This window comes from Xiphophorus maculatus, chromosome 13, assembly GCF_002775205.1.
Source record: "Xiphophorus maculatus strain JP 163 A chromosome 13, X_maculatus-5.0-male, whole genome shotgun sequence".
In the NCBI taxonomy this organism is placed as follows: Eukaryota; Metazoa; Chordata; class Actinopteri; order Cyprinodontiformes; family Poeciliidae; genus Xiphophorus; species Xiphophorus maculatus.
The window spans coordinates 26424529-26438599 of record NC_036455.1 but is presented as its reverse complement, the minus strand read 5'-3'; the positions used below and the strand labels follow the sequence as shown (position 1 = coordinate 26438599).

The 14071-nt window shown below is 39.9% G+C and overlaps 1 protein-coding gene across 2 annotated transcripts in view; it reads right to left on the bottom strand.

Moving 5' to 3' along the window:
• Positions 1-14071, bottom strand: part of thrb (thyroid hormone receptor beta) — a 91338-nt gene that overhangs the window by 25111 nt on the left and 52156 nt on the right. For both annotated transcript variants that reach the window (XM_023344968.1, XM_023344969.1), the window contains exon 2: positions 8430-8496. The gene's annotated coding sequence lies outside the window, so the exon portion shown is untranslated. The remainder of the gene's footprint in view (positions 1-8429; positions 8497-14071) is intronic.

The following is a 14071-nucleotide window of genomic DNA, read 5'->3' as shown; positions in this document are numbered from 1 at the left end:
AGCTAAAACATCCATCCATCCATCCATCCATCCATCCATCCATCCATCCATCCATCCATCCATCCATCCATCCATCCATCCATCCATCCATCCATCCATCCATCCGAGGGGTGTATGTACCCTCCAATGAGCTATGAGTATCCTATCAGTTCATGGTGGCTAGTTTTGTGTTTTCCTGTAGCTTCTTTCTTTGGTTCATTGTTACCATATGATGTTGTGACTCATGTTTAATTACTTGGTTTGAGAAATAGGTTTGTTGCTTGAAGCTCCAGTTTTTAACTTGAAAAGCCAGACGCCATCTTCGTTTATTCTAGATAACTGGAAAGGATGGAATCATTTCTACTGCTTGATCATGTAACAGGCAGCTGTCGGGTTTTACTTTACTGTTTCAAATAGACTCAGAAACCAAAGAACATTAGCTGCAGGAAGGACTGTCACAATAAGTTTTGTTAGGTGATAAATTGTCCCAGTAGTTATTGCAATGAACAAGATTGTTGTTTTGATACGATTTTCAAGTAACATCATGGTGATGGCATAATAATCCAAGTACATACTCTCAAAGATCAATAAATGTTCATTTTTAGCAAACATTTAACATTAAAACTAGAAGACAATTTAAATATCCAAAACAAAAATCAGCATATAAAATGGATACTGGGATTGCTGTAAACAAAACTGGAGTTCAAAATGAGCCTGGATGAGACCAAGGAATCAGACTGAAGCCTTTTGTCGTTCATTCTTTGGTAGAAAGACCATCAGGCAAATGGAACTTATAGAGCTTGTTATAATTTGTCATGTGTTTAATTGATTTATTGTTTAATACAGTTCGTCAATATAGAGTTGAAAATTAATAAGTACGCCCCCTGTCTTTCATCTAGTTGAAGCCAAAACCAGAGCCAGTGATCAGTAGCAGGAGCTGGACTCTGTTCACAAACCAACTGGTAATGACTGGAGGGATGTTGGTCCTCTCTGCTTTACACAATTTTCTCATTTCATCCATATTAAACTTTTCCTGTATGAATGGTCTATTCAAGGTCATTGTTATTTTGGCCTTCTTTGGGCCATTTAGAGGTGGACATGCTGGTCATTGGGTCATAAATCATGCGGTGTTGAATCCCCATTGACTGGAAACAATCCTCATTTACTCGTTTACTATTGTGGTTGGCTCACCCAAAGAACCTGTGACATGGAAAAAGGCTTCTTTCTTAAATTATTGACACACTAAAGCAGTGGTACCCAAAGTCAGTCCTCGAGGGAAAGCATCCGGCATGTTTTACTTCTCTCCCTGGTAGTAGTAACAACTTTTTCAGCATGTCAACGTTCTTCTTAGGCCTTCTATGAGCCATCATTTGATGCAGGTGTGTTAAACCAGGGAGAGAACTAAAACATGCAGGATGCCGGCTGTCCAGGACAGACTTTGGGCACCACTGCACTCAAGCAAAAGAATAAACTGAATGTAGTTTCCCATATTCAGTTTAGTATATCTTGTTTTAACATCTTACTTGCCAAATACTACTTTACTGCTGCAATAATTGAAATGCTCATACCTATCATCCCTCTGCAGGGTTAACTTTACTATCCAGCATGCTCTGTGGGAACGACCACCACAACAATAAATTGGGAAATTTTGTTTCCAGTATGGATAACCAATATGGTTATCAACGCAGCAGAATCATGAGCAGGTCCCCCTACAAATTACTCAATAAAGCCCTAAATAACAGAACTAAAGTAATTACTTTAGTAACTTTAGTCATGTTCAATCTCATCCTTTCAAGCTAGTCACCAAGTGTGCAATATTTTTTCTGTCTATGTTCCCCATAATGCATCTGATAAATGAGCAGCAGTGGGAAACCGAGCTTCATCAGCGTTTCAGTGTGCCGGACTGCAGCATGCCTCTCCACAGTCACTGTGTGCATCTGTCTGTAACTGAACCTGGGTAAAATGTAAACCAGGAAGCTGAATGTCCTTGACTGGCTGTCCCATCAGGTACACACCAGCTCTTTCTGGGACACACACACACACATACACACCCCTACACACCCTTTCGTCTAGCCAAAGCCAAAACAAGAGTCCACATGACGGAAGCCAAGGCTGGGTTCCTCTCACTGAGATCCAGCAGCAGACGTGTCACAGTTGTTGAGTTTGATACGGGGCTTGAAGGCATCACTACATGACTGTTCACCTTCAAATCAGAAGGCTTTGTGAAAAGTGAAAGTTACAAATTTAATACTCTTAAGTCTGAAGGGTTGAGTACACCTTATTGTATGGTTTGTTAAAGGTACAGAATTATGTGTTTTACAGGCACATAGTGCCATTATAGCACAATCAAGTAACAATGTCAGTAACTCTGGAATAGTTATGACATCAAATATGACTCAAAAGAAATTTTACTTCCTTATTAAAAGCTTTGAATTTGGGCCTCTGTCTCTTTAAAAATTCCTGCTCTTTCTGAAACTCTGCCTTCAGGAAGTCATCATAACATGGCTCCTCTATTAACTCTTTAACAATGTGTTTACCAGCATTGTACTGAGAAGCAGCTCCTATAATGAGCTCAGAAATGTGCAGTTCCATCAGGTGTTTGCTAATTGCTGCTGGCTAGTTTGAAGGAGTGAAGTGGGGGAGTGGCGTGGGAGGTCTGCTTTCTAAGGCAGAAGCTTGGAAACTGCAGCTTATGAAGAGGCAGCACTCCAGACGTTTTGCATATTTGAATGGTTGCCATGGGAGATTAAAGGGTTTTTGAAACATGCATGAAAGTATCAAGACAACACTCCAGGTATGTTTTTGATGAAGGAATAACATTATATATTAATGTCATGAAAACATCAGATAAAGGTCGCATTAAGGCCAAAAAATCAGAATTGGGTCACTTCAGGCTGTAGGGTGAACACAGCCTTAGTTTCTGTCTGCCAGAGACATTCAGCTTCAGAGAACATTTATCATCCAGCAAGATCACGACCCAAAGCTTCCAGCTAAAGATACACAGAGATGGTCTGAAGACAACAAAGGGGAGATTCTGGAGTGGCCCAGTCAAAGACCAGACCTGTTCACAGCTAACCTGACAGACCTGGAAGAGTTTAGCAAGAAGAATGGAGGAAAAGTGCAGCATCCATTTCCATTAATTGCCATAATTTTATAGAAATCAGTTTTCTCTTTGGTATCAAAGTTTTTTTTTATTTTTTGCAATTTGCCAAATTTTATTTATTATGATTATTTGTAAAAGCAATAAAAAGGTTGAATACTTTTTATAGTCACTGTAGGATTTACATTTAAAGTGGCGGCACAATAAGCCACTTTACTGAGCGAGAAGCAGAGAAGCATTGGTTTCACTGAAACTGAGTAATTGTTGGCACTGAAAAAGCTACTCTGTATGCATGCAGATGTTCTGACTTCACTGAGGCAGGTTAAACATGACTGATCGTCACACTCCATATGTTCCTGGATGGTCCTAAAGGACAAAGCTACTTGTTGAAGTGATCTCTAAAGGTCATCCTATGATCTACCAGATGTCTACTGTCTGCTGGAGATGCTGACATTTTATACGGGCTATGATAATCTGGTAAAACATGTTTTTATACTTCAGAAGAGTAAAAGAACAAAGAGTTAGTTGTACCTAACGCTTTGTTAGGTACAAAGGTGGTGAAAAGTCTGCACAAATGGGTAATTATTAAAGTGATTTCTAAGGTTTATTTCTGCTGCTAAACCTAATTCCTGCTTAAAAATTTACTCTCAAAAATGGAAAAAAAAGAAGAAAAAATGCATTCAGAGTTTTTCTGCAAAAGAAAAACAGCTGGCTGGAAAAGCTTGATGGGAAAGAGTGCTGGGGTTTACTGGATTTACCCCAGAGAGCATTTAACATCCAGACAACAGCTGGGGAAGGCCCGGAAGCTGCTGCATCCATACATCAGATACAGGACGCAGAAAGACAGGAGCCCACAGTATCAGAGAGAAATCAACATGAAAAAGCATGAAAACAGGCTGTAACATCCGTACAGAGACTGAAGACATGTGGATCTCACAGTGGAAACCTGATATAATGCATCCACCAAGCTGTGAATGGGTCTTCTATCTTTAAAAATGACCTATGATGTATGTTCTGATATTGATATTGGAAATCGGTCTGATATCAAAAAATGAGTATCGGATTACATCACCAAATTCAGCACAGAGCAGGAAAAACCACACAATCCTGGACTGTGGAATCCACACATTTAGAGAGATGCTGAGCAACACCTGCTCTTCGCTGCTGATATGATGAAACACTACCACACAGTCGACTCAAGAGGTCACCAAAGTCATCAGATTTCAGATCCCACAGTTTTTATCTGCAACCATCAAGTCTGAGTGGAAGCAGAAACCCTTGATCAGCAGGCATGAACTGCTCCTGTTTCTGTCTGAGCTTTTAGAGCTTTGAAATGTTCTCTGGGTCTCTGGGATTCCCAACAGCGGTTGCACTGAATTGTGGGCACCTTTAATGCTGCTGGCTGAAGACAGAGCAGCAGACTGTGAGTGAGCACTTCCTTCTCTACACGGGGACATCATTTCCCAACCACAACTGTTCCCACATCCTGTCTGACGAGAAGAATGAGAACAGTACGTACTGTGTAGCTCTGCAGCACACAGAACAAACTAGTTTGGCATAGACACCCGACTTCATGGGCACATCCTGACCAAACCCATATAACCTGACTTGGTTGGAGACAATTGTAGTTTAATATTCTTTTATGAATATAACAAATACAATGGCTGATCTTTTCAAAATAAAACTAAAAAACACTGAGTGGAGGTAAGAGAAGCTATGGTGAGGAGCTTTTGAGCAGCTTCTCAGCAGATGACCCAACAACAGCTTGGAAGAGCCCAGTCCCTGACCCCCCAACTGGCTGATGACCTCAGCAGCTTCTTCAGTTTCAGAACTCTTGCTCAGTTATGGACCAGAAGACTAAAACAGATAATGGAGGAAGCTGTTTGTGTGTGAGCTCAGCTGACGTAAACCAGGAAACAGGAAACTGACCCCGGTAGAGATGATGTTGCCTTTACCTCATAGAGGCGGGCGATATACGTATATCACAGACGACAGTATCGTAAATGTTGCTTCAAATATGTGCAATTTTACATCATGGAGTGTTCACACTGTCTGAAAAAGAACCAAATTCACTGTGCATGTAAGGCAGGAGAGACAATCCTCATTTAGGATACGTACCTCAATAAGTGGTGCTCTCTCTTTGACCGTTTCACAAGAGCAAAATGGAAAATGCAGGGAGGGAGTGGGAACTCCGGCAAGAAGAAAGATGTGCCCATATGATATAGGGGCATGGCTTATATTGAACCAGAATGGGTGACCCCCAGGTGGTCTGTGAATACGAACGTCCCGTGACCAACATGTTAACTGGTCGAAAAACAGGAGTTCCTTAGTTCTTCACCGACAGCTGAGCTACAGCTTTATCAAGAAAGAAAGCACTACAGCTGTTAACCAAAACCCTAATATCGCACTAAAGTACTGCAACTTACACCAATTCCATCGAAGCATGGATGAATATTTAAAACTTAATAAATGCAAAAAAGACACCTTAATATCTCAATTTGTCATTCTGCCTTGTGAAGAAGACTGGAGTAGCTCATGTGGATCCTTTGCACAACAGCAGATTGAACTGCAGATCGTTTTGAATCAAAAATCGATTTGGAGTCATGGCCTCAAAAGTTGTAACCGAAACATAAGATAGTGAAAGATTCCCACCCCTTGTTAGTACTACCACTACTACTAATAATAATGGAATATTTCTACCACATGATTTACTCCAAATACTATCTTTAATTCCTTCAAGAGCTTATGTTGTTGCTATTGCTAGGATGGGGCTGGCATTCCATCCCACTCTAGGATTTTAAGTGCGAGATCAATCACACTCCAAAAACAACTTGGACAACAAAAGTGTTGCGTCTCACATCTATGTTTGGATAAACTCTTCTGCTAATTGTTTGACTGAAGTTGATTATTGATATAAAAAACAAATACTGTCAGAGTGAAAAAAGATGCAGTGCAATTCTTGAGCGGTATCAGGAGAACATCGAAGTGAAAATGTCAGTAAAACGCATCATAACTTCACATAGAACAGACTGTAGGCACAGGACTCAACTTTGAACAGAGTTCATCATATTTGGGACTCAGTCTTCATCTCTGACCGCTACACCTGGTGTTCTGATACTTTACATCAGAGCAGGTGAAACATGACACAGGTCTATCATCATGGCAACTGGTACCACAGAATAAGAACAGCAGATGGTGTTTTCATTAAAGAATTCAGGCTGATGGAAGAAGTAACGGAGTCACTCTGTACCCACTGCACTTATCATATTACATCAAGTTCTGTGGATGATGGAAAAACATGCAAATCTCTGAGGGGATGTCAGATACACGGCATGTTTAGGTGTTCCTGTTCCACTGTGCACAGTCATGAGCATGACCTGGAGACTTGGAGCTGAGCACTCCCAATTATTATAACCAATAATTCATGCAGTGCTGCAGCCTGCTTACATGAGCTGCATAATGTATGACAAAGAGACTGTTGATCCATGAGTTGCTGTTTTTGCTTAAGGGGTCTTTCATAGAGCCAACGCACATGTTGGACAACACAACCTGTCAACTGGTTTCTGCATTTGTGGTGACATAGGCAGCGATTCCATAACAAATGTGCGGAAAACTTTAATATTATGCTAATGTGGAAAAAACACAATTTCAATATTGCAGTGTTTCCAATAAATAAGAAACACAATTATAAGTTTTAAGTTTGTTCATGCAATGAGTCATTAAAAATCATGCCGGCCCATCACCTTCCTCCTACTTCCTGTCTTTTCCACCAGTTGTAACATCCGGCTGGTAATCTTGTGACTCGCGATGTGAAAAAAGTGTTTCCATTGCAGTTTTACAAAATAAACCAATTCTGATATGGCTAGAAAATCACCTCATCCTAGCGCCAAAACTTACCAATAAATGAGTTTTTTGAAACTGGGGTGTATCCATTAAGCAAATTTATTTTCTAACTATCAATATTTTTTTGACTTCATAATGACGGTCCATCTGAAACCATAGTATGAGTTTATGGGGTAGGACTTCATAAGTTTCTTACTTCTTCCTATTCCTTTTCGAGCATGTTAAGATTATTGTAGTACAAAAATGTGTCTATTGTATTCCTTCATGTATATTATTTTCTACTACTATCATGTTCGGAATAAATAAATATACAATAAATAAATAAATATACAATGGAAATGCAGCTTTGAAGCCCTTAAAGCAAATTTATGCAGAAGGTTCATCAACTAAAAAAGTTCTGATCTGATCCCAGGCATTGGCTTCATGTGAAGATGGTTGCATTTTTAAACAATCAGTACACAATCACAAATGATACTGATGACACAGTTTGCTCTGTTTGCATGAGTGTATGTATTGCATGGTAGTAGTAAAGAAGCAAAGTGGGGTTCTGTCAAGTGATGAGTGTGTCCTCATCAAGTGATATGTCCGTGTCAGCGGTATCTGCCTAGCAACATTTGGCTTCAAGGGTAATCATGTGACAGTCAAAGTGGAGTTCAGAGAACAAAGCTGAACTACTGTTCCATTTGGGAACATGTGAGCAGTTCACTAAAAGCTCCTCTGGTCATTTTCCTGCTGATTACAGACAGCTATTAAGGCTTAGGCAAATATTCTGATGTGCATTTAAGGTTTAGAAAGAAGAAAATATCCAATAAGCAAAAGTTGTGTGGAAGTCAACTGGTGGCAGACTGAAAACGCACCATGTGCTTACTATGCTGCAGTAAATCACACCATGACCTTACTGCTGTGCGAAAACGAATATCCGAAAACCACATGACCGCGTGTCGACAGTTTGACTTCAGTCCAACTGTGGTGGGCCCTTAAGATGTGGCTCTTTGCTGTAGATCTCTGATGCTGACATTTGGATATTTTTAACCTTCCTTTTCATTCTGCTCAGTTTTAGCAGTAGCAAGGCTAATGTTAGTGCTAGTCCAGTCTAGTGGGCACTGGTTAAAAAACTGTCTGTGTGTCACAACATATGGAAACGCCAGGAAACCAGGAAGTCATCCATTGCTAATTAAGTGAATGGGAACTGATCAACTTAAAAGATTTTAAATGAAAAAATACTTCTGCTACTTTATTTTTAAAGAAGCCACACAGAGCCCAAAACAATTATTTTATAGTTTGGAATTTTTTTCCTGTTGCATATATGTTATCAAGTAAGATTGCTTGATAAAATATTAGCTTAGCTGCACTTTTCATTGTTGTAATTCCAGAATACACAAGGACATGTGATTGAGTGTTTAAGTGGTCACAGCAGGGAGGTCTAGTTTAAACAGACACTGTGTAAAGGCATTCTGCAGAGTGCAGGGCTCTGGCTGTGTGGAACTGACATAAACGTAGATCTTACCAGAGGAAGGGCTGAAGGCTGAGTGTGAGCTGAGCTGAGGAGCAGCTGAGCTCCCCGAGAGGTACACCTATGAAAACACACACATAAACAAAACCCGGTTAGGCCATTGTATGAACAGGATCACATTTGTAGTCCAGCACTGCAAACCAACAAGTCCTGCAGCAAGATAAAAGACTGAACAAAGCTGTTAGCATTGCTCTGTGAGGGTTCTGGAGCTAAATCTCTCTGACAGGATATGAGACTAAACTCCCCAACACACCCAAACATGCACATGTACACCCCCACACATACGCCCACGCACCCCCTCTCACTGTAGCTATGTTTCCATTAAATTTAAAACTGTGCAAATTGAAATTACAAAATACATTTGTTTAATGGAAACATGACAACTTCAAAAAACATATGAATAAGCTCAACAAAGCTTATTCACATGTGATTTGTAGATTTTGCACTAGGATGAGGTGGTTTGTCAGCAGTATCAAAATAAATGTATTTCACAAAACTGCAATAGAAACACTTTTTTCACATCACAAGAGTCACATGATCAACATCCAAACTTTATGACTGATGGAAACGGCGACAGGAAGTATTAGGATGATGGCTTGTTTTTGATTTGTTTTGGACAATCTCCAACAGAGCTCTCCCAGCATCACAGTTCATAAAAAGTTGTGTGTGATTTGAAAGTGTTGCATCCTATAAAATCAACTGCAATTTCCCCAAAACATAGTGAGTCCCAACTATAAGAGGATTGTTGCTCCAACGACCATATAAGACGTCGACGTCTCCTCTGATTGGTTGACAGATGATGAACAATAGCGCCATGATGAATTATGAATATATCTGATGTAACTGTGTACGTCCATCGCATGTAATTTTAAATTGATCTCTTATTTAATGGAAACACCACAATTACAAAATTGTGTTTCTTCAACATTAGTAGAATATTATAAAAATGTGCATGCATTTGTAATGGAATTACAGCTACTGTGAATAATCATACTATTCCTGCCTAAACTGGTGCTTAAATGTTATTGTCAGTGGTTCTGCAGTATGTCAGTGTGAAGCAATAAGACTGTGAGGACAGTTCAGTACTGCACGACAGGATGCCATCAGACACCAGTTCTGACAAAAATAGGCTTTAATGTTAACTTCAGATCAGATGCTCGTCATCTGGTGGTAGTGAAAATACTGCAAACACTGTGGTAAGACCACAAGGAATTTCTTGTCTCTTTTAGACCAGTTATCTAGAAACATGTCAACATCAAGCTAGAAGCAGCTTTCGCAAGTAGGAACGAGTTCGTAGCTGAAATTCGAAAGAAACAATAATCTGAACAGTGTGGCAGTAGTAGGGCACCCTGCCTTGAGGCAGCATGTTTCTAGGGTTCTCTGTATGTCCTCTTCCTGTACAATCACTGAGCAAATGCATGTTAATGCCTCAAAATAAAAAAAGTCCAATCAAATACAAATACCACATAATATAAAATATAGAATATTTGATAAATGTAAAACAGTACTTATTTTTATTACTGCTAAAATTATTTAACATTAAAACATTAGTTATTTATTATTATTATTATTTAATTACATGGACTTAAAGGTACAGCATGTAACTTTTATAAAAAATATATGTTTTTTACATGTTTGTCTTAAACTGTCAGGGCGTGCCGTGGTGGCGTAGGGGATACCGCGACCCATATTTGGAGACCTTGAGTCCTCGATGCGGACATCGTGGGTTCGACTCCTGGACCTGGCGACATTTGCCGCATGTCTTCCCCCTTCTTCTTCCCCCTTCCTGTCAGCCTACGTTTGTATAAGGGACACTAGACACACTGGAGGGGTAACCCCCCCCCCCAAAAAAAACGTCACCATGTTGTGACAGTATGAGACAGATAATCTGTGACAAGATCAATCTCCTCCAACTCCTCCCTGACCTACTGAAAAAACGCACTGACCAAAACCAACCAATCAGAGCCAGGAGGAGGGGCTTAGTGCTGTCAATCACCCTCATGTACTGGCTGCGCATTGTACTAACGGTGTAGAAACAATTTACTGTTACAGGAAAACCGTTTATCCACCATCATTTATCTCCATGCTAACTCGCCTGAGCATTCACAACAGGCTGTGCTAGCTCCAGCTTAGCAGAGAGCAAGGATGAGCATCGCCACACTGAGGGTGACTTACAGCAGTAAGTCCCTCCTCTTGACTCTGATTGGTTGTTTCTAGTTAGCACTAGGAAAAGGCAGAGGAGCTCAACATTTTCACAGATTATCTGTCACAACATGGTGATAGTTTCAACAAATATGTAAACAACTGTTTTTTTATAAGTTACATCTTGCAGCTTTAAAGGGTGAGTTTGGAGTTACTAAAGTTGGATTCTGTCAAGTTACCCTGGGTTACCACCAGCAGTAGAGAGAAGTCAGAACATCACAGGCTTGTTGAAAATGTAAGTAAATGATTGGAGTGGGAGAAGCTAACAACCAGTCAGACTTACTCAGGCTAGAACAACTCAAACTGAAACGGACGCTGGCTTCTCATTAGAAGGACTTTAAATGACAGGACTGGTTCGATGGAGGAATTTTTTTCTTTTTAAAAAATCTTCTTAAAATCTTTATAAATGTTGATACCAGTAACAGACTCATGCCTATTAACAACCAATGTATGTCAAAAGAACAGTGATAAAAACAAGTGAAAAGAAGCAGAAGCTGGTAGTGGAGTCTTTTAAAATCAGAAGAGAGAGTATTTATGCATGTTTGGCTTTAATTGAGTCGCGGGACAGGATGGATGGGAAACACTTGCAATAAAATGCAGTAGTTGCTCTAATACAAAGATTTTCCCTCTCTATTCTGTCTGTGAGGCAGGGCTGGGGGATATGAGGAAAATCTAATATCCTGATATATTTTTGCTATATCACGATATTCTTAAATGAGCTCCAATGTTATTTTAAACTAGACTCCATGCAAGTTCCCGCCCCCATTTCCCTGCTAGACTTAAATGTAAACTCATATAAAACGGAATGCAGTGTTTTGATATGAACTGCCTACACTATGACTAGATAACAAGGTGAGAAATAAGTTTTAACTAAGAAATAAAATAGCGAGGGAGAGGGAAGTAGGTCAGTTATGCTTGACTTTGACAAACTTAACATATAAATGTGGTGTGGAAGAAGGTGTGTTTTGGTTCAGCGTAAAAATAAAAAAGGCAAAAAACACAAACTGACAGATCATCAGTAAAGCAGGTGTTTAAATTATCTAATCAATCACCGCTGTGTTAGCTTGACTAATAGCAGCAGCGGCTAATTTACCATAGCGAGCACTTGTTAATAAAAGCAAAATACACATCAAGTCTAAAAGCATAAAACTGTAATGAACTGAATGTGTGTTCTATGTGGAGGAAATATTTGAGTGTTTTTGGTTCTGAATCCTGATACATAAAGTTGCGTCTACGCGTAGCGTAAAGCCGACAGAGAGCGAGAAAAAAAAGAATGAGTTCTTTTGAGTTATTTTCCCATTCCATAGCACTAGATTAATCATACCTACGTCTCCAGGTTTCACTTTAACGGATTATTCTACCGCGGCAGCGCGGCTATGAAAAAAGAAAAAGAAAAAAGAACAATCTGGACAAATCACTAATGCAGAATTACAGGCCGATCTCCAACCTCCCATTCATCAGCAAAGTTATTGAAAAAGCTGTGTGTAAACAATTAAATAGCTTCCTAACGATAACCAACGTCTTTGACTCCTTCCAGTCTGGTTTCCAGTCTCACCACAGCACAGAGACCGCCCTCGTAAAAGTGTTCAATGACATCCATATAAATACGAACTGTGGGAGAACCACCGTGCTGGTTCTGTTGGACCTCAGTGCAGCTTTCGACACTGTTGACCATGACATATTACTGAATCGACTGGAGAGTTGGGTCGGACTCTCCGGTCCAGTGCTTAACTGGTTTGAATCTTACATAAAGAACAGGGATTTCTTTGTTTCAATTGAAAACTTTTCATCAAAGAGGTCAAAAGTCACATGTGGGGTACCCCAAGGTTCAATCCTAGGACCCCTCTTATTCAATATTTATATGCTCCCACTGGCTCAGGTTATAACAGGAAATAATATTAGCTACCATAACCATGCAGATGACACACAGCTCTACATTACGATGTCACCAGGTGACTCAGAGCCCATCCAATCACTGAACAGATGCTTAGAACAGATAAATGTGTGGATGTGCCAAAACTCTCTCCAGCTGAACAGAAACAAAACTGAAGTTATTATTTTTGGACCTAAAGAGGAACAATCTAGAGTCAATGCACAGCTTCAGTTATTACAACTGAAAACCAGCGATCAGGCCCGAAACCTGGGAGTAGTGATGGACTCTGACCTGAACCTCCAGAGCCACATAAAGACAGTCACAAAGTCGGCCTTCTATCACCTGAAGAACATTTCCAGGATTAAAGGACTAATGTCTCAGCCAGATCTAGAGAAACTCATCCATGCGTTCACCTTCAGTTGTATTGATTATTGCAACAGTGTCTTCACAGGTCTGTCCAACAAATCAAACAGCTGCAGCTGATCCAGAATGCTGCTGCTCGCGTTCTCACTAAAACCAGGAAGGTAGAGCACATAACACCAGTTTTAAAGTCCCTCCACTGGCTCCCTGTAGCTCAAAGAATAGACTTTAAAATACTGTTGTTAATTTATAAATCACTGAACGGCTTAGCACCACAATACATCAAAGATCTGTTGTTGTATCAACCCTCCAGACCTCTCAGGTCTTCTGGTTCTGATCTGCTCTGCATCCCCAGAACCAGAACCAAACGAGGAGAAGCAGCTTTCAGCATCTATGCACCACAAATTTGGAACAAACTTCCAGAAAACTATAAAACAGCTGAAACACTGACTTCGTTTAAATCTCAACTAAAAACCCACCTGTTTAGGATTGTATTTGAAACGTAATCAATTACAAATTTAATGATGGAACTTTACTTAATGTCATGTTTTGATTGTTGATTCTATGTTGAAATTGCACAAAAATCCGTGAGGGACGACAGAGTCCCAGAGCGAAATTCCGTGAGAGGTGTACGGAGCCTGGTGCCGGAAGAAAAACGGTGAGTTACTGAGGGTAACTGCGCGTAACGGAAACCCTGTAAATTCTAGACACTAACAGGTACCATAGAATTGCACAAAAATCAGTGAGGGACGACGGAGTCCCTGCTTGAAATTCCGTGAAAGAGGTGTACGGAGCCTTGTGCCAGAAGCCCATTAAAATGCTGTCTACATCGTTTTAAACTGTGTGATTGTGAGCGTGAGTGGGAATAAAAATAGCAATAGGTATTTTGTTCCATATAACACAGTAGGAGTGTAACAGGTAAACCTTTTATGGATGCAAACTCAACTAAAAACCCACCTGTTTAGGATTGTATTTGAAACGTAATCAATTACAAATTTATTGATGGAACTTGACTTGATGTCGTGTTTTGATTGTTGATTCTATGTTGCATTGTGTTTCTGTGTTTGATATGATGTAAAGCACTTTGAAATGCCTTGCTGCTGAAATGTGCTATACAAATAAAATTTGATTTGATATTTTATTTGATGAACAGCATATAAAAGAATAGTCTGATTAGGAGGTGAAATAAATTTGTGGTACA